This window comes from Zingiber officinale, chromosome 1A, assembly GCF_018446385.1.
Source record: "Zingiber officinale cultivar Zhangliang chromosome 1A, Zo_v1.1, whole genome shotgun sequence".
NCBI classification, from domain to species: domain Eukaryota; kingdom Viridiplantae; phylum Streptophyta; class Magnoliopsida; order Zingiberales; family Zingiberaceae; genus Zingiber; species Zingiber officinale.
This window is the reverse complement of record NC_055987.1, coordinates 16,786,875-16,810,262: the sequence shown is the minus strand read 5'-3', so window position 1 is coordinate 16,810,262 and position 23,388 is coordinate 16,786,875.

Here is a 23,388-nt window from a genome sequence, read left to right as displayed (position 1 = left end):
ACATTGCCTTACGAGCCGAAAAGGATGATCCTGACTCCGAAGCGACAATCGACGAAAATGAAGCTGCATTAATGGTAAGACGTTTTAATAAGTTTTTTAAATCTAACAAATTTAGATCGCAGTCAAGGAATAAACATCGTCAAAAGAGAAGGACAACTCGTTGCTACAATGCAATGAAGAAGGGCACATCAAGGAGGACTGCCCAAAGTTGAAGAGCAAACAGAAGGATAAGGAAAGGAGCAAGAAGCCAGCTCGAACCAAACACAACCTAAAGGCCACGTGGGATGATTCGTCATCCTCCAAATCGGAAGTTGAAGAATTCTCAGGACTAGCACTGATGGCTAACCATCAGCTAGAAGAAACGTCTAGCTCAGAGATGAGCATCGATGAAGGGGGAGGAACGTCAGAAGAGGAAAGCTGCAGTGAAAGGGGAGCATCACTGAGTCAGGTAAGTCAGGTACGCAATCTAACCCCGACTCAGTCCTTCAAATTTATAAAAGCACTTTCTAAAGAGTTAGATAAATTTGAAAGGAAAATGAAAATTAGAAATTAGAAAATACAAAATTAAAAAATGATATTGAAAAATTGAAAAATGATGCATGCTTAAAGAAGTTTCCAAATTCAAAAATTAGAATTTATGGTAAATTAAATTGGTACATTAAAAATCATCAGGGTCAACATAGAAAAGTACCAAGAAACTATGTACCCCCTAAATTTTTGAATAACCCTGTAGGAAGGAACCTCTATTGGGTTCCAAAATCTGTGCTAAATTAATATTTTTTTTAAATTAAAAGCATTAAGAGAGAAAATTAAACATTGATTTTCCTTATGCGGCTTTGACTAGAAGGTGATTGTTGCTCCAATAATCAAGTAGGCCTAGTGCCTCGTCACCAACTGGAAGTCAAATACTGAAATAAAAATATTTAATTAACTTTCTGAAAAAACATTAAAAGCAGAATTAAATAATGCTTTGAAAGTTTTTCAAATAATTTTAAGTTTTGACTTGCAAAATTTTTACTTAGACAATTTTTTTTAAGATTTTCAAAAAAAAATCACTTTTACTTAGACAATTTCTGGAAAATTGATTTGACTTGAAAAAATTCACTTTTAGTCAGAAAATTTTTTTGAAAAATCCATTTGACTTGAAGATTTTTTTTTTGACTCAGACAATTTACTAAACTTTTTTAACCCCGTTTTTGCTGTGATCAAAGGGGGAGAGAAAGGTACAATTTTAGGGGGAGTTAGTTTAGGGGGAGTTAGGTAAATTAAAAATTAAAAATTAATTTTTTTTAAACTGTGTTGCAATTTTATTTATTGCAAACTTATGCTTAATATGTGAGTTTAGTAATTTTCTTTTAAAAATTACTTTTCTGTCTATTTTAACCCTAACTTGAACTTGGGTTGTTGCACATCAAAAAGGGGGAGATTGTTGGTCCCCGTGGGTGTTTTGATGTGATCAACCAAGTTGGTTAGGTCCTGCTGTGTTTGATCCCTGTGTCTGAGTGTGCAGGAGCTTAGGAGCACAGGAAGTCGAGCGGAAGACGCAGCTAGTGAGAAGGATGGCACAGGAAGGGAGCTGATGGGCTCGGTACGTCCGAAAGATGAGAGAGTTGCAGAAGAATACTCCGGTGGAGCGAGAAGAACATGTGCGACGTTTGAGGGACGAGAAGTCGGATTTAAGCCTGCTCGAGGAGAAGGCCGGGAATTGGGTTCGGGTGAGCCCTATTTCGGTTGGCCGCAATCACCCAAAAGAACGGAGCTTCAGAAGCCAAAGCGAAGAAGAAAATGATTCAAAAGAGGCTGAAATTACTGTACCAGAAATTACTGTAGCAGGAACCTTGAAGGCGCCTTAAACATATTGAAGGCGCCTTAAACATATTAAAGGCACCTTAAACATATTGAAGGCACCTTAAACATATTCAAGGCGCCTTCAACATTAAAGGCGCCTTGAAAGGCTTGTTTAAGGCACCTTGAGCCAGGTCAGTTTGATCGTTTGCGTTGCGGATAAAGTTTTATCCGCTGACCGAGCTAGAGGCGCCTTGAACCTTGTTGGAGGCACCTTGGACTCTCGGAATAAGATTTCCAGTACCTATATAAAGACCCCTGGAGCTAGGAAAGAAACAACAACTCAAGAAATCAACTGTGTACTCTTTCCTAGTAATAGTTCTAAGCTTCCAAAGTGTAAAAGGCTTCTCCGCTTTGAGCAAAGGAGATTTTTCTACTGAGCTTTTTCTACTGCCCTGGATTAACAACCTCCTTGGTTGTAACCAGGTTAAATCCTGTCTTCTACTTAATTTATATTTCCTTGCTTGTTTTAATTTTACTATTGTTTTTCTGAGTTGAAATACGAGGAGGGTAGTTTTATTTTTGTTTGCAGCAATTCACCCCCTCTTACCGACCTCCGCTGCATCTACAGAAAAAATAGCGAAGGAAAAAAACACAAGGAAAAATTCAAAAAAAAAAAAGCACAGACAACGGTTTTTAAAAATCATTATCGTAACCTTTAAAAAAGCACAAATAGACAACGGTTTTAAAATCTATTGTCGTATCCTTTAAAAACTATTGTCGTAGCCCTAAAAAATTGTAAATAGACAATGCTTTTAAAAATCGTTGTCATAGCCTTCAAAAACCATTGTCGTGGCCCCCAAAAAAACATAAATAGACAACTGTTTTTAAAAACCGCTGTCGTAAGCCCCAAAAAATCGCTTAAAGACAACGGTTTTTGTTAAAACCATTGTTAAAAGGAAAAAAAATAATGATTTTGGTATAAAACTGTTGTTTTTTGAGTGTTATTAAATGAGAATTTTCTTGTAGTGGTGCCACTAGCTGATCCCCCTTAACTTCACCCATCTGGTCATCCACAAGGAATTTCATTTTCTGGCAGAAGGTGGAGACGACTATCTCAAATTCATTTAGAGCCGATCGACCCAAAATGACATTGTATGTCGAGGGTGCGTCCACAACTATGAAAGTCGATCGGCGTGTCCTCATTAAGGGATCCTCCCCTAAGGATATGACAAACTTTATTTGGCCGAGTGGGTGAATCTTGTTACTCGTGAACCCATACAGAGTTGTGGCCATGGGTCGGCGTTCGTTCAAGTCTATTTGCAAGTACTTGAATGCTTGTTTGAAGATGATATTAACTGAGTTGCCTGTATCAATGAAAGTACAATAAAATTTTATATTGTAATTGACTATAATAGCCTTAATTATTAAAACATCATCATAGGAGCCTTCCACCCTCTCTAGGTCTTTTGGTCTGAAGCTAATTTCAGGGCCGACCGTTTACTTTCTATTGCAGTCGATCACATGAATCTCCAAGTGGCGAACATGTGACTTTCTCGCTCAGTTGAAATCTCCTTCAGTTGGACCCCGACTATCATCCAATATCCCTCCGGGCAGCATTATTATGATTCTCCTCTTGTCAAGTTGGGAGCTCTGGTTGGGTCTGAGAGGGAGCTTGAGCCTAATCTACTAGGGGTGGGGGCGTTCTTTGGCGCCGCTCGGCCTCTCGCCGATCTCTCCTAGCCCAACCGTTTGACCTTTGATATGGGCGATGATTGGGTGATGGGTAGCATCGATGAAATCTTTGATTATGGTTTTGGCAATTTGCCAAACTATAGCAATCCTGAATGTCGTGGGTAGTTGATCAATGGTATGAGCACCACTGTCTTGAGGCTCCCGGAGGGGGCTTGGGATATATTTCTACTCGGCTTCCACATGCTGCATGGTCTGAGGCCGTGGTTCTTGGTGATGAGGCTGAGGACCCGTCCGGGGTCCTCTATGTGGCGGAAAGCGTAATATTCGGCGCTCAGGCATTAAAATCATAGCTGGTACAGTGACTACCTTCTTCTGGGCAGCCTACACCTCCTTAGTATTGATAAATTCAGTTGCTAGATCTAGTATATGATCGAAGTTCCTTAGGGGTCTCCTAACCAAGGAACGGAAGAAATCGTCATTGGTGAGGCCCAGGGAGAAGGCACTTACCAGAATTTTGGTGGTGGTTGTGGGGAAATCCATAGCCACTTGATTAAATTTTTTGATATATGCCCTAAGCGTCTCTTTAGGCCCCTGCTTGAGCGAGAAAAGGCTCAAGGGTGTCTTCTGGTATCAGCGACTGCTGGTGAAGTAATGGTGGAAAACCTTGTGGAAATCTTTAAAATTGTAAATGAATTCGGCCAGTAATCGCTTGAACCATCTTTGAGCTGAGCCAGTGAGTGTAGTAAGGAACACTCAACACTTTACACCATCAGCATATTGATGAAAGAGGGAGGCATGATCAAATTTGAGGAGATGATCCCCAAGGTTAGTTAACCCTGGGTATTCTTCTATTTTCACGAATTGGTAATGTTTCGGCAGTTTGTCTTCTAGCACCCTTTGGGAGAACAGGGTGCTAATATGCTCAGGGGTGCTGCAAGTTGCTGGAGCTTTTCCTTTGCGTCTGTCTCAAATAGGTGCTTCTCCAAAGGATACTTGGTGTTGTCCTTCTTGACCCATGTGCTCTGGCGGTGTGCGAAAGAGTGCTCGATGGTGTGGAGCTGATGAGTGAGATGCTGATGGCAAATGAACTAGTCCTTCCTCCCTAACTCCTTTATCCCTCTGATGGGATGTTGTTGATGTGACAGGATTAGGTGGTGGTAAATTACCACCAGTAGCTACTTGTTGTTGTTGTTGCTGTTATAATAGTTTTTGTGCTCAAGTGTTGATCAGTAGATCCAAATCTTCTTATGTTAAGGTAACAATGGTGAGTCATCTAACTTCTTCCATCTTTGATCTTCAAATTTAGGGAAAACTTTTCACAGATGATACCAAATTTGATCCTGTCTTAAAACTACAAAGATGGTGTGTTGGGCACGGTGGATGAGTGGTTGACTGGTAGGAGACTTCTTACTCCACTGAAAAGCTTCCTTTTAATCCTGCACACACAGAGATGAGCTAACAAAATATCAGTGCCTAGAAACCAGGGGGAGTCCTTTGCAAAGGCTCTCCGACGCACAAGTTAGTCCTAGTCCGGATGGGTGAATGAAGAACAGTAGAGAACGTGCACGCGAAAGTAAGTTGGAGATGTTCAAAGAATGTACCTTTACCACGGAGAGGACTCTCCCTTTATATACCACCTCACATAACCTCTGTAATTATAAGGTGGTGAAGTGTGTCAGAGTTTGTTGGGTAAAGGAAAATGTACAACCTGTGTGTGTAATAATTATATGAGGAATCTTCCCCTTACCCACATGCATACCTCTTTTGTCATTTATAACTGAGGTTATTGAAGGAATGTGCTATTATAAATGGTCTATTAATATGAGACACGATGGTTTCCGAAAAGGTTCTAGAAGAATATTCTTTGACACATAATTGTTATTCTGACAGGTTGTTGGGATTTTCTACTCATACTATCAGCTGAGTATATCCCGACCAGCTTATAAGGTCGGCCATCTTCATGCTTATTCTCGCATTAAACCACTTTTTTATGTATTGAAGGTTATTTAGAAATCTGCTCAAGAAATAATATAATGCCTTGGACATATTGGGAATCTGTTTGAGAAATAGTATGATAACCTATGTGTGTTGGAAATTCATCTGATGACATGTGCATGTTATAGATCCATCGAGGCAGCAATATGAAGATAAGCATCTTAGGCCCGGTCGGTTTTTGTCCGACGGACGTATAATGGGCTTCTGGAGAAATAAAATTGTGTTTTGAGCAGTTTGATCGGTATTTTAAGCCTTGTGGGAAAAGTGCACTTGGCATTCTAGTCAAATTTATAAAACTATCTTATACTTAGGCCTAGAAGAGATGGGTATGGAGAAGAGATGGGTATGGAGTCTTCTAAACCTGTCCGATTCTATTATTGCTGATCGGCGACCAGGACGACCGGGTGCTTGTAGAGAGGCTCATATAGAGTAAGGCGTTCAACCCTCCCTTCGACTAGGTCTACGGCTGGTTAAATGTAGGGTGAGTCGGTTATTCCAGTTAGCCTGTAAGGGCGATCACCCTTAAACTCGATCGACTTTTGAGTTACCGAGCATGCTATCTCTCTAGTTCAAGAGTAAAGTTTATACGACCATGCCCATAAGGTCTAGCTGACCTTTTATCCGGCTGGGCATGTATGGAGAGATTTGTAAAATTCTGGCTAGACATATGGGTAGTCTGATATGAGGTAGGTCGAACCCTCCGGCTGGCCTACAAGGTAGGACACCTTTAAACCTGATTGGCTATTGAATGACAGGACCTATTATCTTTCTAGTCCAAGAGTAAAGTTAGCTCAACTTAAAGGTCTGTTGGTTCCCTTTCGTTCAGTTGGTAACCCGGCTGGGCTGGGTCCGAGAGTCTTAGTGCTGAATGATGAAGCCAGGTGGAGAGCACTCTCTTTCCTTGACTTTGACTGCCATGTCACCTTGACTTTGACCACCACATTGGCTTGACCATGATTGCCATGTCATCTCCTGAGTTCGCTCGTTATAACCCATATCATTGAAGATGATGACGAGTAATATAACAATCAATTTCAATATGTTTTATCTGCTCATGAAAAACTAAATTGTGCACAATTTGAATAATACTCTGATTATCACAATATAATGGAGTAGGTTGATGAAGAGAGATACCAATATCAGCAAGCAACCAACACAACTAAACTATCTCATAAGTAGTTGAGGCCATGACACGATACTCAGGTCTGTGAAAGATCTAGAAGTAACTTCTTATTTCTTACTCTTCTAAGAAATGAAGGAATCACTAATAAAAACATAGAAGCTAGTGGTAGATTTGTAATCCGTAAGATCACTAGTCTAATCAGCATCAGAGTATGTATGCAGTTGCAGAGATAAAGTAGAAGGAAATAAAAGACTTTGAAATTGAGTGTCCCAAAGATACTTGAGAATATAAAGAACAACAGCTCAATGAATTATCGTTGGTGCATCAACAAATTAACTAACCACATGAACAACATACGTAATATCTAGACGAGTCACAATGAGATAAATCAATCTTCCAATGATAGTTTGGTATAAACTAGGATCCGACAAAAGTGAACCATCAGATAGAGAATATTGAGCATTAGTCTCAATAGGAGTATCAACGACTCTATTATCAGTAAGACGTGCACACTCAAACAAATCATATATACTTTGACTGAGATAAAAGATAATCTTTTGGGGAATAGACGACCTCAATGCCTAGAAAGTAGCATAGTATACCCAAGTCTTTCATAGCAAAATAATGAGTTAACTCAGATTTCAAGGAAGTAATTCCATTAGAATCATCACCAGTAATAATCATGTCATTAACATATAGTGATAAAAGAATATGACCTGCATTTGTATATCTAAAAAATAATGTTAAATCATAATTACTAGGATGAAAAATAGGCGAAGTAATCACTATAGAGAACTTCTTAAACTACGAACGAGGTACTTGTTTGAGTCCATAAAGCTCTTTATGAAGCCTACAAACTGCATTAGGTTGGTGTGAAATACCATGAGGAGGTGTCATATAAACTTCTCCATGAAGATCACTATTTAGAAATACATTCTTGACATCTATCTAAGATATTCTCCATCGACAAATAGAAGCAACAACAATCAGAGTACGAACAGTCATCATTTTTACAATAGGAGTAAATGTTTCCTTAATCCATGTCATACTCCTGAGAATAACCTTTAACAACAAGACAAACTTTGTATTGTTCGATAGATCTATCCGATTTAGTTTTGATCTTATGTATCTAACAAGAACCAATAGTGTGTTTTCTTGGTGATAATAGTACCAATCTCATGTATGTCTGATACAGAATAGTTAGTTCCTCAATCATAGCATTCTTCCAAAATAGGTTATGAATAGCTTCTCTATAGGATACATGCTCATTAAGATAATGAATAGATGCAACAAATGAAGCAAAAGAATGAGAATAGCAAGAGGAAGCAAAATTTGGCAGTTTAGTAGACTTACGAACATGAGTGGACTGACGACGGTGGAGAGAAGGATCATTTGCAACCTCAGGAGATGATTAGGTAGTGGCAGAAGTAGGATCATGTGGAGCAGATGTCTCAGGAACTAAAGTACCAGATTCAGTTGAACTATTAGTATGAGCTACGGGTGAAGCTTCCTCAATGTTGGTATTGAAAGGATCAATGCAAAATAAATCTAACTTTATCATATTATGTGAACTAGCAAGAATAGAACAAAATAGAATATGCTCAAGAAACATAATATGACGAGAGACATACAATTTTTGACTAAACAGATCAAAGCAAGGATATCCTTTTTGGCTAATATCATAACCCAAAAAGATACAAAGAGCATACCAAGGGACTAACTTATTACGCTCGACATGTGGATAAAGGACGAAGCAAGTATAACAAAAAACATGCAAAGAGGAATAGACATGAGCATGCCCATACAAATTTTCAAAAGGTGATAAGCCTGAATTATATGAGGTTGGAATTCTATTAATTACATAAGCAACATAAAGGATTATATTTATAAGTACCCGTGGTAGTTTTGATGTGGTAAACTAAGTTAAGTTACGTCTTGTTGTATTTTGATCCTTGTGTCTAAGTGTGCAGGAGCTTAGAAACACAAGAAGTCGAGCGGAAGAAGCAACAGACAAGAAGGATGGCATGGGCAAGGAGCCGATGGGCTCTATGCATCTGAGGGACGAGGATCTACGGAAGAGTACACCAGTGGATGAGAAGGGTGTGCGCAACGTTTGAGGGATGAGAAGCCAGGAAGGAAGCCTGCTCGAGAAGAAGGTCAGAGTTGAGTTCGGGTGAGCTCAACTTCGGATAACAGGAGCATCACCCATGCAAAGAAGATCAGCTAAGGAGATGATCTACCTTAGGGAAGGCGCCTTCAATGGCTTGGAAGGCGCCTTCCATGAACAATGTCGAAGGTGTCTTCTAGCCTGTTGGAGGTGCCTTCATTTGACCATTGGCCGAAGATAAGGTTTTATCTTCGACGATAAAACTTATCTTATGGAAGGCGCCTTAGACCTACCTGAAGGCACCTTTGAGCAACAGATAAGATTTTTTAAGAGCTATAAAAAGACTCTTGGACCTAGGAATTCAACGACAACTTCTATATTCAATTCCTAGGGGTGGTAACCCTAAGTCGTAGGGGGTGGTAACCCTAGGTGATGAAAAGTCCTAGCTGTGGTTAGGCAGATGGAAAACCCTAGGGGGCGGTAACCCTAGGTCCTAGGGGGTGGTAACCCTAGGTGGAAAATCTTGGTGGGTCGAGAGCTTCGGGCAAAATCTTAGAGTCGGGGACTCTAGGTTGAAATCCTGGTGTCACGAACCGGGTGGAAGTTTGGACGGGTCATGGAACGAACGTCCAACATGAAGACTGGAAGCTTCAGACGTTGAGCAAAAGTCCAATTCGTTTGGAGGATCAATCTGACAAATGGTAAACTCTCTTGAGAGGAGTAGGTGAGGATGCATTCCCCGGTGAGGGAACAGTAGACATCAGTTTAACCTAGGGCTTCCGGGCGAAATTTGAAGTCAGAATTGGACAGTCCGAAGACTATCAAATACTTATATTATTTATATTTTATTATGCTAACTTGGTTTTGTAGGATATACTTTGTTTGTGGACTAATATGCCTTGCATAAATGAAGTTGCACAAGGATATGCTCGGATGAACAGTGTCCGAGGTGCCTCCGGGGTTGTTGGAGGTGCCTCGGGCACCTTGTCTGGAGCTGCGCAGGAAGTAGGGCAGAAGGCGCCTTCCAAGGACGCTGAAGGTGCCTTCGGGTGGATAATCAGGGACTGCAGTGGAGCTTATCGACGATCGAGATTTGGGGGATAAGAGTTCGCTGAAGGCTCCTTCTAAGGAGTTTGAAGGTGCCTTCAATGACCCTCTATAAGCAGGTCACGAATTGATGCATGACAAGAACTTCTCTTTGCGATCTTTCTACTGCGCATTGCTCTACAAGATGAACCTGCGACTCAGTGACGCGACTCCGACGATTAAACTCTGGATACCGAGTGACGCGTCTCCGATGACCAAAGGCACGACCTTCCAGATCCGAAAAGTCATCGGTATACTTTTATTGTTGCACTTAAAATATAAATCATTGTACTTTAGTTTTTATACTTGTAATTTCCAAATTGATAGTAGATTTCCCAACAAAAGCACTCTTACATGTGAGTCTTGGAGTAGGAGTCGTCACATGCTCCGAACTAAGTAACCAAAAGTGTTAGTGATTGATTTTAGTTTACTTCTATATTCCACTACGTATTTACGAAACGAACGAATTAGCCACGGACGCTATTCACCCCCCTCTAGCGCTTTTCAATCCTACAATTAGTATCAGAGCGGGGTCGCTTCGAATCGGTGAAACCACCATTCAAGTAATTTTTTCGTGGTAATTTTTTTTAGTTTTTGGAGTCAATCAGAATCGGTAAAATTCCCGCCTTCTGATATGTTTTATCGATCAAGTTCTTTCGTTTCTCGAAGTCGGTGCAAACACCACTCAAGTTTTAATTATATTCTCTTGTTCTTGCACTACTAATCCAAGATCAAGTCTTGGAATCTTTGTTGTCTTTTTATTGTGTGTGAGATTTCTTCTTAAATGGCCCACCAAGAAGGGTATAGTACTGCACACCCTCCCCTCTTCTCTGATGAGGATTTTGGCTACTGCTAGAGCCGAATAAAGTACCACCTCAAGACGCAAGTCAAGATATGGATAATCATCCAAACGAATCTCGAACTTCCACTCGACGGTGCTGGAAAGCCAGTGTCTTGCCAGAACTGGGACACAACTTTCATGAAGAAAATTGAGGCCGACGCCAAAGAAACATGCATTCTATAATGCGGCCTGACAAAAGAAGATCTGAACTGAGTCGGCCCGTTCTCAAGCGCGAAAGAGTTGTGGGAAAAATTGATCGAGCTGCACGAGGGCACTTTCGATACAAAGGTAAGCCAATGAGACTTAATTTTGAATAAATTATATAATATAAAAATATAGAAAGGTGAGTCAGCAAGTCAGCTTCATGCTCGCATACAAGATCTGCTGAACAGTCTTCATGTAATCGGTCAGAAAGTAGAAAATCATGATATAAATGCTTTCCGAGGAATACTTTGTGAGCATCCATGGTAGATTCTTACAAAGTATCCAAGGACCTTTAATTAATTAAATTAGATGAATTATTTTTAGAATTTGAGTTAAATGAATAGATTAATGCACGCTCGGTCGAGAAAAGTATTGTGTTGGTTGCAGGTATAAGCAAGACAAAGGAGACCAGAAAAAAATATCAGATTGAACCTGAGTCTAAAGATGAATTGGACTCAAAATATGATGAAATTACCGTCGAGCTCGTAAAACTGGTACAAAAAATGTGCAAAAAGAAGAAGGTGACTCAATCGAATATGAAGGTCAAGTCTGGAGTTAATGCTACAGCTGCAACTAGAAGGGACACTACAAGCCGGAGTGTCCGAACTAGAAGCTGTTGGTGCAGTCGACCTCTAGGATTTCGATGTTTGACAATATACTTAAGTCTGGTCAGTTTGACCAAGGGTTAATCCAAACAGGACTTGATGTTTTGAAAAGAATAGTCTAGTCAGGACTAGATGACAAGCAAGGAGAAGTCCTAACTGGAGGTTAGGCAAAGTGGAAGTCCTGGTGAGTGAAGCCAGGCCCTAGTGAGTGAAGTTAGGTAGTGGATGGAAGTCCTGGTGAGTGAAGCCAGACCCTAGTGAGTGAAGCTAGGTAGTGGAAGTCCTGGTAATTGAAGCCAGACCCTAGTGAGTGAAGCTAGGTAGTGGAAGTCCTGGTGAGTGAAGCTGGGCCCTAGTGAGTGAAGCTAGGAGGAGGAAGTCCTGGTAAGTGAAGCCAGACAATGGAAGTCCTAGTGAATGAAGCTAGGCAACCCTAGGGGATATAACCCTAGGTTATACTTGAATTTTGTTTTACCTTACCATTGTGCTAACTCAGTGTTGCAGGGAAGTCTAGCTAGGTCAACGGGCCGACCAGATAGCTGGCACGAAGTCCAAACATGTCGACAGGCTGACCGTATGTCTGACAGGTAAGTTAAGGTAAGTCACTGGAGGGGAGTGACTTGTGAGGACGCATTCCCAATCAGGGAACTTAGGCGTCGATCCAACTTAGAACCATTTCGGGAATCTAAGTTGAGATCGTGACTCGATTCTAGTCTCAGTGAGACAGAATATAATTACTACTCTATAATTGTGCTAACACTTTGTTTTACAAGGTTGTATAATTTGCATTTGCCTCAGACTAACATTTTCTTACAAGAAATTGAGTTGATGGAAAATGGTGGTCTGAGAGCTCGGAAGGGATCCGGGGCCTGGAATGCAAATTCTATCCCGACGCAATGTGGAGCGCGCTGATTGGCTGGGCCGACGTCATGCTCCAAGCGGCTGGAAGGGATCCGGGCACCCGGAGCTTCCTATATAAGGAGGCCACCACCTAGAGCAAAGAACAACAACTTCTGCTACGATTGCTCTCGTACGTGCTGCTTCCAAGACGCTCTTGCTATGTTGCGAAGCTTCTCTGATAACCAATGATTTAGTCTTTACTTTCTTGTTGTCGTTAATTTCATTTTTCAAGTTCCTGTACTCATTTTGTAAACATTTTTTCGAATTATTAGTGATTTCCCAACGAAAGCACTCAACGAGTGCAGGCCTTGGAGTAGGAGTCGATGAAGGCTCTGAACCAAGTAAAATTGGTTTGTGTTAACATTGTGTCTTTCGTATTTTTGCTGCGTACTCGACTTGTTTTTGTTATGAATTTTTTGAACGCTATTCACCCCCCTCTAGCATTTTTACGATCCAATAGAAGCAACGAAGAAGGTTGTCCTTGAAAGCAATGTGGTCTGAGTCCTCTAAAGAGTCCGACGAAGAAGAACACAAGCAAGCAAGCTTCCTTGCCCTAGAGTACAAGCGTACGTTGCTGAAACTGAGTCCGAGTCTGATATTAAGAGAAACCGAGTCCGAGAGAAGCCACAGATCCGTATCCATTTTTGAAGGACCTAATCACATTGTACGCTCTCTAATTTCTGGTACTTGGATTTAAAGATAAACATAAATTGAGATCTTATTTGTCTCTAGTAAAATGCTCAAATAGAAACTTAGTCCAAGCATGGGTCTCCAAGTCGAACTTGATTAAACAAGTTAGACTTGATCAATATTGAATCCCCAAGGATCAGTTTTATTATCTTGATAGACCTTATCGAGACTATAATCTAGAAGGAGCCAATAAAAAGACCATTTTTATCATAAAATAGAATTACCTAATGTTGATTTACTATATTTTATTATTCATGCTTAGACTAGGATAGATAAGGACTTATGCTTGATTCACAATTGACTAGTTAGACCGAGGAGTTTCAGAAAGGAAATTAAATATCCAATTTTATTGAAAGGCTTTGTCTAGAAGTGGTGGATGATCCTATACCCAAGAAGGCCTAGTGCCTCGCCACAACTTAGAAGTCAATCATTGAAATAAATATTTAATTGACTAACTATAAAACCTTAGTCTAAATCAATCCTAAGATTGATATTTAAATTAAAGATTAAATTAACTATCTCACAAAACTATTAAGGTTCCCTGATTGAAAATCTAGAAAAGGATGAGATTGACCTAGGAATTAAAATAATTAACCAAACCCAAATTAATTAACTTAACTTAATTAATTCTAAAAACTTAATTTCAAAATCATAATTATTTCAAAATCTTACTTAATTTCATAATTAATTTTAAAATCATAATTAATTTCAAAATCTTACTTAATCTCAATTAATTCTAAAATCCTTAATTAAAGTAAATTATTTTCAAATAACTTAATTATCAAAATCTTAATCATAATTAATTTTAAATATTGTTTAAAAAGTTTTAAAAATTTAAATTACTCAAACGTATATGTTTTCAAATTTAAACTTATACTTTACTTTTAAAATCCAAATTTAACTTAAATTATTTTTAAAATATACTTCAATATCATAAATATTTTTCAAAATTAAAGATAAAATCAACCTAAACTTAACTTCGTCTCACACAAACTTATAATTTTTACATGTTTGATAACTTAGAAAGGGTGAGATGAAAAATCAGGAAAATAGAAAACTACTTTAGAAAATTAGAAAAATAGATGATTTCTTTTATCGTATATGATCATATCTGAAATTTGCGAAGATGTGCGCTAACTTTGGTGAACGACAATCCTTGATGAAGAGAACCTCTTGTAGATCTGGAAGAAGCCCTCAATGACCCTACGCACAGTGAGACAAACTAACAAAGCGTTAGTGACCTAAGACTAGGGTTGGGATTTCTGGCTAGGCCCTCTGACACTCAAGTCAGTTTTTCTCTCAAAGGTGGAAGAAAGGAATAAGAAGAAGAACAATAACTGAAGTGAAACAGAGTTTAGATGCTAGAACTTGTGTACCTTGCCAACGGAGAGAATCCCCTTTTTTATACTACCTCACGTGACCTCCGTAGTTGTGAAGTGGTCTCCGGTTCGTTAGGGTTTGTTAGGAGATGAAGTCATCTTCTATACTTCATGCAATACCCCTTTAAAGAATCTTTTCTGTACCCCAAATGTACCAGTTTTGTCATTTATGACTCGTATTTATAATGGGGACATGTCATCATAATTGAAGGAACTTTTAGAAGATGTTTCCAGCCAAATATCCTATTGGGCATGTCTTGGCTGGTCGCTCAAATTGGCTACATATGTTGTTAAGAATACCTTCTGTTGAATATATCTCGGCTGGTCATTCAAGCCGACCGCATATTTGGAATACCTTCTGTTGAATATGTCTCGATCGATCGTTCAAGCTGGCCGTATGTTAGAAATATTTTCTGTTGAATATGTCTCGGTCAATCATTCAAGTCGGTCATATATTAAGAATACCTTCTATTGAATATATCTCGGTCGGTCGTTCAAGTCGGTTGGATATTAGGAATACATTTTATTGAGCATGTTTTTATGCTCGGGCGGGCTTTGCCCGGCTGAGCATATATGAGCATGTGGGTGCTTGCTCGGCCTGCAGTCGACCGACAATATGTTGAAAATCATGTATAAGGCTAAATGCCTTTATGCTCGGGCGGGCTTTTCCCGGTCGAACATATATGAGCACGTGGGTGTTTGCTCGGCTTGCGGTCAATCGGTAATATACTGAGAATCATATATAAGGCTAAATACATTTATGCTCGGGCGGACATTGCCCGACTGAGCATATATGAGCACGTGGGTGCTCGCTCAACCTTCGATCGACTGGTAATATGCTAGAAGTCATACATAAGGCTAAATGTCTTTATGCTTGGACGGGCTATGCCTGACCGAACATATATGAGCACGTGGGCACTCGCTCGACCTTCGATCGACCGGTAATATGCTAGAAGTCATACATAAGGCCAAATACCTTTATGCTCGGGTGGACTTTGTCCGATCGAGCATATATAAGCACGTGGGCACTCGCTCGACCTTCGGTCGGACGGTAATATGATAGAAGTCATACATAAGGCTAAATGCCTTTATGCCTGGGCGGGTTTTACCCGACCAAGCATATATGAGCACGTAGGCACTCGCTCGGCCTTCGGTCAGTCGGTAATATGCTAGAAGTCATACATAAGGCTAAATGCCTTTATGCTCTGGCGGACTTTGCCTAGATGTCTCCTTCACTCGACAGGCTGATCCATCATAAGCCGTATCAGTATACATGCTCAGACTCTAGGATCCTCAAAATATTTTTAAGGCATTAATCAAGAGGGAGCAAAGAGAGTCAAGTCAAGTTAAATTTTTTGCTTTGACAAGTTAAAGTATTCTTTTTCAAAATTTCAAAGTTAAACTTTTCTTTTTGCTCTTTGAAAAGTTAAAGTTTTTTTTAAAAAGGAAATTCAGTTTTCATATTTAACTAATTTTTAAAAATAATTCTTAAATATTTTATTTGAAAAAGTAAGTTTAAACATTTTTGTATCTAGAAAAACAAGTTTTTTTTTAAAAAAAGGTACTTAACTAAGTTTTTTATGAAAATCCTTTTTTAATCTAAGTACTTAACTGAGCTTTTATCAATATCTTTTTAAAACTAAGTAATTAACTAAGTTTTGATCAAATTCTTTAAAATCTAAGTGGTTATCAAAATATTTTTAAATCTATATTTTTAAAGCTAAGTTTCATCAAAATATTCTTAGTGAAGTTTTTATCACAATATTTTTAAATGCTAAAAGCATTTTTATCAAAAGATTTTTAAGCTATGTACTTAACTAAGTTCTTATCAACTTCTTTTGAAAGCTAAGTACTTGACAAAATAATTATTTTTAAAGCTAAAAATTAACTAAGTTTTTGAAAAAGCTAAGATAGCTTCAAAACCTAAGTTTAGCTAAGTTTTTTTTTACAACTAAGTAATTTTCAAAGCTAAAATTTAGCTAAGTATTTTTTTTGGAAAAATCTAAGTATTTTCAAAGTATTTCTAAATTAGCGAAATGTGTTTCAAAGCACTTATTTTTAAAAGCTAAGTTTAGCTAAGCTTTTTTTTTTAAAAAAAAAACTGACTCAGTTTCAAACACTTAAAAATTAGCTAAGTTTTTTAAGTGATACCCTTTAGGGGGAACTTAAAGTTAAATAGAATAAATATTTTTTTTCTTTACATGTAAAACTACCTTCTCTCTACTTAGTATTATTTTTGATTTATGTCAAAGGGGGAGAGAAAAGTCAAAGTTAAGAATTTAAACATAACTTTTATTAAAGGCGGAGCATAAGGGAGTTTTTTTACAAATTTTATTTATTGTTATGTTTTACTTAATTTTGAACCATGTTGCCATAATAAAAAAGAGGGAGATTGTTGGTGTGGGAAGAATTCGACGATCGAACCTGGGTTTTGATTAGGTCAAAGGGTCCAAAGTTAAGTTATGATCTAACAAGTTTGAATGATCTTATAGAAAAGTCTTAAGTATTCTTAGGCAAAAGTCTTAGCTGTGGTTAGGCAAGTGGAAAATCCTAGATCCTAGGGGGTGGTAACCCTAGGTAATCAAAAGGCCCAGCTACGGTTAGGCAGATGGAAAATCCGAGGGGGCGGTAACTCTAGGTACTAGGGGTGGTAACCCTAGGCGAAAAGTCTTGGCGAGTCGAGAGCTTCGGGCAAAATCCTAGAGTCGGGGACTCTAGGTTAAAATCCTAGTGTCGCGAACCGGGTGGAAGTTTGGACGGGTCATGGAGTGAACGTCCAGCATGAAGACCGGAAGCTTTGGACACTGAGCAAAAGTTTAGTTGGTCTGGAGGACCAATCTAGTAATAGCTAAACTCTCCTGAGAGGAGTAGGTGAGGATGCGTTTCTCGGTGAGGGAACAGTAGGTGTCGGTTCGACCTAGGATTTTTGGGCAAAATTCGAAGCTAGAACTGGACAGTCCGAAGACTGTTAAATACTTATATTATTTGTATTTTATTGTGCTAACTTGGTTTTGCAGGGTATACTTTGTTTGTGAACTAATATGCCTTGTAGGAATGAAGTTGCATAAGGATATGCTCGGATGAACAGTGTTCGAGGTGCCTTGGATGCAGCTGCGCAGGAAGCAGGGCAGAAGGCGCCTTCCAAGGACGCTGAAGGCACCTTGGATAGCTGATGGAAGGTGCCTTCGGGTGGATAATCAACGACCACAGTGGAGCTTATCAATGACCGAGATTTGGGGGATAAGAGTTTGATGAAGGCACCTTCTAAGGAGCTTGAAGGCGCCTTCAACGACCCTATATAAGCAGGTCACAAATTGATGCATGACAAGAACTTCTCTTTGCGAACTTTCTACTGCGCATTGCTCTACAAGACGAACCTGTGACTCAGTGACGCGACTTTGACGATCAAACTCTGGATACCGAGTGATGTGTCTCCGACGACCAAAAGCATAACCTTCCAGATCTGAAAAGTCGTCAGTATACTTTTATTGTTGCACTTAAAATATAAAACATTGTATTTTAGTTTTTATACTTGTAATTTTTAAACTGATAGTGGATTGTCCAATGAAAGCACTCTTATGTGCAGGTCTTGGGGTAGGAGTCACCATAGACTTCAAACCCAGTAACTAAAAGTGTTAGCGATTGCTTTTAGTTTACTTCTATATTCCGCTGCATATTTACGAAACGAACGAATTAGCCATGAGTGCTATTCCCCCCCCCCCCCCCCCCCCAGCGCTTTTTGATCCTACAGTTTGATGAATAGTACCATTAGAAGTAGGTAAATGTGAAAAATGATTCAAAGTGTATTCACCCCCTAAATCACAATGTAAATACTTTATGACATTAGAATATTGAGTTTTCACAAGAGTTTTAAAGTTATTGAAAATGATAAGATAATCAGACCCATGTCTCATGAGATATATCCAAGAGTAATGAATGTAATTATCAATAAATGAAACATAATATCTTGACTCTCCTTTTCTAAGAATAGGAGAGAGTCCCCACACATCAGAATGGATAAAATCAAATGAAGTAGAAGAAAAAGAAAGACTTTTAGAAAATGATAAGGCAAAAAATTTGGTCAGTTTACAACTAATACAATCATAAATATCAAAATTTTTAAAAGTCCTAATACTCTTGTAGAAGCTAAAAACTACAAATGAGACATTGAAACATGACTTAAACGAGAGTGCCACATATAAAAATCAGAAAATGAACGACTCAGATGAAAAGATGATAAATCTACACTCGAAGTTATAACTTTTGGTACTTTGAGTTAATCCAAAATATAGAGTCCTTCTTACCTACGTCCTGTCCCAATCAACCTCTGAGATTGCGAGTCATGAACATAATAATTAGATAAAGAGAAAGAAATTAGGTATCCAGACTCATATAATTGATTAACAGAAATACGATTTAAAGTAAGACTCAGAATATAATAAACATCAGTAACAGATAAACAAGATATAATAATTGAACCAATACCTACTAATGACACAGGAGTATTATCATCAGTCACAATAAATATAGATGAACTGGGAGAAAAAGAAACAAAAGATGATAACTTAGATGACATATGATGGGAAGCACCAGAGTCCAAAATCCATAAGAATGAAAATATAAATACCAGACGATGATAAACCTATATGAGAGGAAGCTAACATGATAGGGGGTTGTGAAGTAAGAAACTATTGAAACATCTTCAGCATATATGGATTATATTTTCATGAAGTATCTATACGACCAAACATGGTGATAGAACCAATAATGCTCAGAATAACCAAACTCTACGGGTACCTTGACACAAATAATGACCAGACATGGTAACGATCCGTGAAAATTGATGTTAGGATGACCTATGGTTACACGAAGAACCTGTTGGCACAGTGGCGGGGCTGATGAGAGGGTGTAACATCTGAAAAAACAAAAATAAAACCTTTCCGTTCTTTCTAACCAAGATTAGTAGCAATATCACAATTAAAATAAACTGAAATGAACAACTAATTAAAAAGAAAAGAGGCAAACAGATTTGACTTGGTTACAACCTAGGTGGTTGTTAATCCAAGGCGGTTGCAAAGCTCTACTAGGAAAATCTCCTTCTCTATAGGCAGAGAAGTCTCTTACACTCTTTGAAAAGCTCAGAAAATCTCTAGGAAATGATTATAGTAGTTGTTCTAAGTTGTTGTATCTTTCCTAGGTCCAGAGGTTCTTTTATAGCTCTTGGAAAATCTTATCTACTACTTGAGGGTGCCTCCAAGGGGCTTGGAGGGCACCTCCAGTGAGGTAGTGGATAAAACTTTATTCGCTGCCAAATGACTACAAAGACTGGGTCGAGGGCGCCCTCCATAAGCATAGAGGGCACCCTCCATACCTTATAGAGGGCACCTCCTATACCTTATGGAGGGCACCTCCTATACATCATGGAGGGTGCCCTCTATACATCATGGAGGGTGCCTTCCATCTGTAACGTATAAATAGCTTCAGCTTTCCTGTGGATCTTCCGCTGCTCCGTTCGCTTGGGTGATTGCGGCCAACCGAAATAAGGCTCACCCAAACCCAATTTCCGGCCTTCTCCTCGAGCAGGCTTCCGCTCTGGCTTCTTATCCATCGAACGTCGCATACGTTCTTCTCGTCTACCGGTGTACTTTTCCACAGCCTTTTATCCCTCGGGTGCATCGAGCCCGTCGACTCCCTTCCCGTGCCATCCTTCTCGCTAGCTGCGTCTTCCGCTCGACTTCTTATGCTCATAAGCTCCTGCACACTTAGACACAGGGATCAAAAATCAAACAGGACCAAACCTAACTTGGTTGATCACATCAAAACAACCACGGGGTCCAACAATCTCCCCCTTTTTGATGTGCATCAACCCAAGTTCAAGTTAGAGTAATAACAGACAAGTAGAAAAAAATACATTTTAAGTATAAAGTTTACAATAAAAGAAATTGCAACACTAAGTATAAAATAAACTGATTTGAATTCAGAATTTGTAAAAAAATTCTGACTCCCCCTACTCTCCCTAAACTATACCTATTTCTCCCCCTTTGACCACATCAAAAAATATGGAGATTTAAAAAAACAATAATTTAATAAAAACAAGTAAAAGAAATTTAAAACAATTTCTAACTTATGGAGTTTCCCAAAAATTGACAAACATTGAAAGTAATTATCTTAATTAATTTCACAAGCTTATTAGTTTGTCAATTAAATATCTAATTCAATAATCAGTTTCCAGGCTGTGGCGAGACACTAGGCCTTCTTAGTTATTGGATCATCAACCACTTCTAGACAAAACTTTTTAGAGAATTTAAGCATTTAATCTTTTCTGAAAGCCTTAGAAACGTGTTTAATCTAAGTAAGACTTTGGAACCCAATATAAGTTCCTTTCTATTGGGTTAATTAAGAATTTGGAGGGTACATATTCTCTGGGAATTTTTCTAAGTTGACCTTGGTGATGTCTAATATACCAATTTAATTTACCATAAATTCGAAGTTTTGATTTTTGAAAGTTATTCAAGCATGCATGGTCATTTTTCAATTTTTTTATTTCTATTTCCTATTTTTCATTTTCTAATTTTAGATTATCATACAATTGCAGAGTACATGCTTTTGCTAAATTCAATTTTAATTCAGTGTTTTCCTTTTCTAGTTTAACTAGATCTTTAGTAAGACTTTTAATAAATTTAAAGAACTGTTTGAGAGATAGAGCACATACCTCACTTACCTCAATTTCTTATGCTCCCCCTTCATCGCTGTTTCTTTCCGATGATCCTCCCCCTTCATCTATGTTCATCTCTGAGCTGGTCTCATCTTCTTCTTGATGGATTGTCGTTAGGGCTAGCCCGACATATGCTTCAATTTCAGATTCGGAGGATGACGACTCGTCCCACGTTGCTTTGAGATTATGTTTAGATCGAACTGACTTCTTATTCTTTTCTTTGCCTTTGTTCTTCAGTTTTGGGCAGTCATCTTTGATGTGCCCTTCTTCATTGCAATTGTAGCATTGGACGGTCCTTTTGTTTCGATACTACTTTCTCATCTGTGACTTAAATTTATTAGATTTAATAAATTTATTGAACTTCCTTACCATTAGCGCTGCTTCGTTTTCATCAATTGCTTCTTCAAAGTCTAATCATTTGTTCTTGCCTTCAGGGCAACATTTTGACTCGGTCCTTTTCTTTGTCCTGCGCATCGAGATTCGTGTAATTTGAAAGTAGAGAAAAGACTTTCTAAATTACTTACCTTGAGATCCTTGGATATATAGTAGGAGTCTACTATAGTTGTCCATTCGGGTGTTCTTGGGAACACATTTAATGCATACCTTTGTGCATCCTGATTCGTTACCGTTTCTCTGAGGTTTGTTAGTCCGGTGATTAGATCCTTTATTCTTTCGTGTAGTTGTATTACTGACTCTCCTTCTTCCATCCGGAGGTTTGTCAATTGATTCTGGAGCACGTCCCGTCTCGGAAGCTTCGTTTCGGATGTTCCTTCTTGTAGTTCCATGAACTTCTCCCAAAGTTCCTTTGCTGAGTCGTGGCTGCCGATTCGATTGACCTCCTGGGGCGGAAGAATGTTGAGCAGATGGAATTCTGCTTTACCGTTCGCTACAAAGTCAGCTTGCTCTTTCTTCTTCCACTGATATTCTTGTTTGTCTTTTGGAACTGTAAAAATCATATTTCATTGTTAAAAGAATTTTGAAATATATTTTGAAGAATACCTCCATCCGGTGTTTTCATTGTGCGAAGTCTCCCTTGAACTTCGGTGGATGAATGCTTGTACCGACCATCGTCTTGATCTTGATGCTTCAGTCGGTGGTTAGTCCTTCTGAGGCGGTTGGAATTTTATACCACTTGTTGGTGCAGCGGCGGGGCCGGTGAGAGGGCACAACGTTTGAAAAAATAAAAATAAAACCTTTCCATTCTTTCTAACCAAGATTAGTAGCAATATCACATTAAAATAAACTGAAATGAACAACTAATTAAAAAGAAAAGAGGTAAACATATTTGACTTGGTTACAACCTAGGTGGTTGTTAATCCAAGGCAGTTGCAAAGCTCTACTAGAAAAATCTCCTTCTCTGTAGGCGGAGAAGTCTCTTACACTCTTTGAAAAGCTCAGAAAATTTCTAGGAAATGATTACAGTAGTTGTTTTAAGTTGTTGCATCTTTCCTAGCTCCAAGGGTCCTTTTATAGCCCTTAGAAAATCTTATCTACTGCTTGAGAGCGCCTCCAAGGGCTTGGAGGGCGCCTCTAGTGAGGCAGCGGATAAAGCTTTATCCGCTGCCAAACGACTACAAAGACTAGGTCGAGGGTGCCCTCCATAAGTTTAAAGGGCACCTCTAATACCTTATGAAGGGTGCCTCCTATACATCATGGAGGGCACCCTCTATACATCATGGAGGGCGCCCTCCACTTACAGCGTATAAATAGCTCTAGCTTTCCTTTGGATCTTCCGCTGCTCCGTTCGCTTGGGTAATTACGGCCAACCGAAATAGGACTCACCCGAGCTCAATTTTCGTCCTTCTCCTCAAGCAGGCTTTTGCTCAGGCTTCTTGCCCCTCAAACGTCGTGTATATTCTTCTCGTCTACCGATGTTCTTTCGCATCCTTTTCGCTATGTCTTCCGCTCGACTTCCTAAGCTCTTACACACTAAGTCACATGGATAAAAAACTAAACATGACATAACCTAACTTGTTTGACCACATCAAGGCAATCATGGGATCCAACAGAACCCAAGGCAGAAAAGGGTGTCAACACAAAAATAGGTAGCACAAGGCGTCAGTGCCGAAATCAATAGAAAATGATGTCGATGCCGAGATCGACAACACAGTGTGTCGACGTCGAAATTGATAGAAAAGAATATCAGTGCTGAAATCGATAGAAAAGGGTGCTGGCGTCAAAATCAACAGCAGCAGTAAAAGGCGGTAGCAGCAACAGGGGACGGTAAAAAATTAGGTCAGAGAAGAAGAATCTCACTTTGATA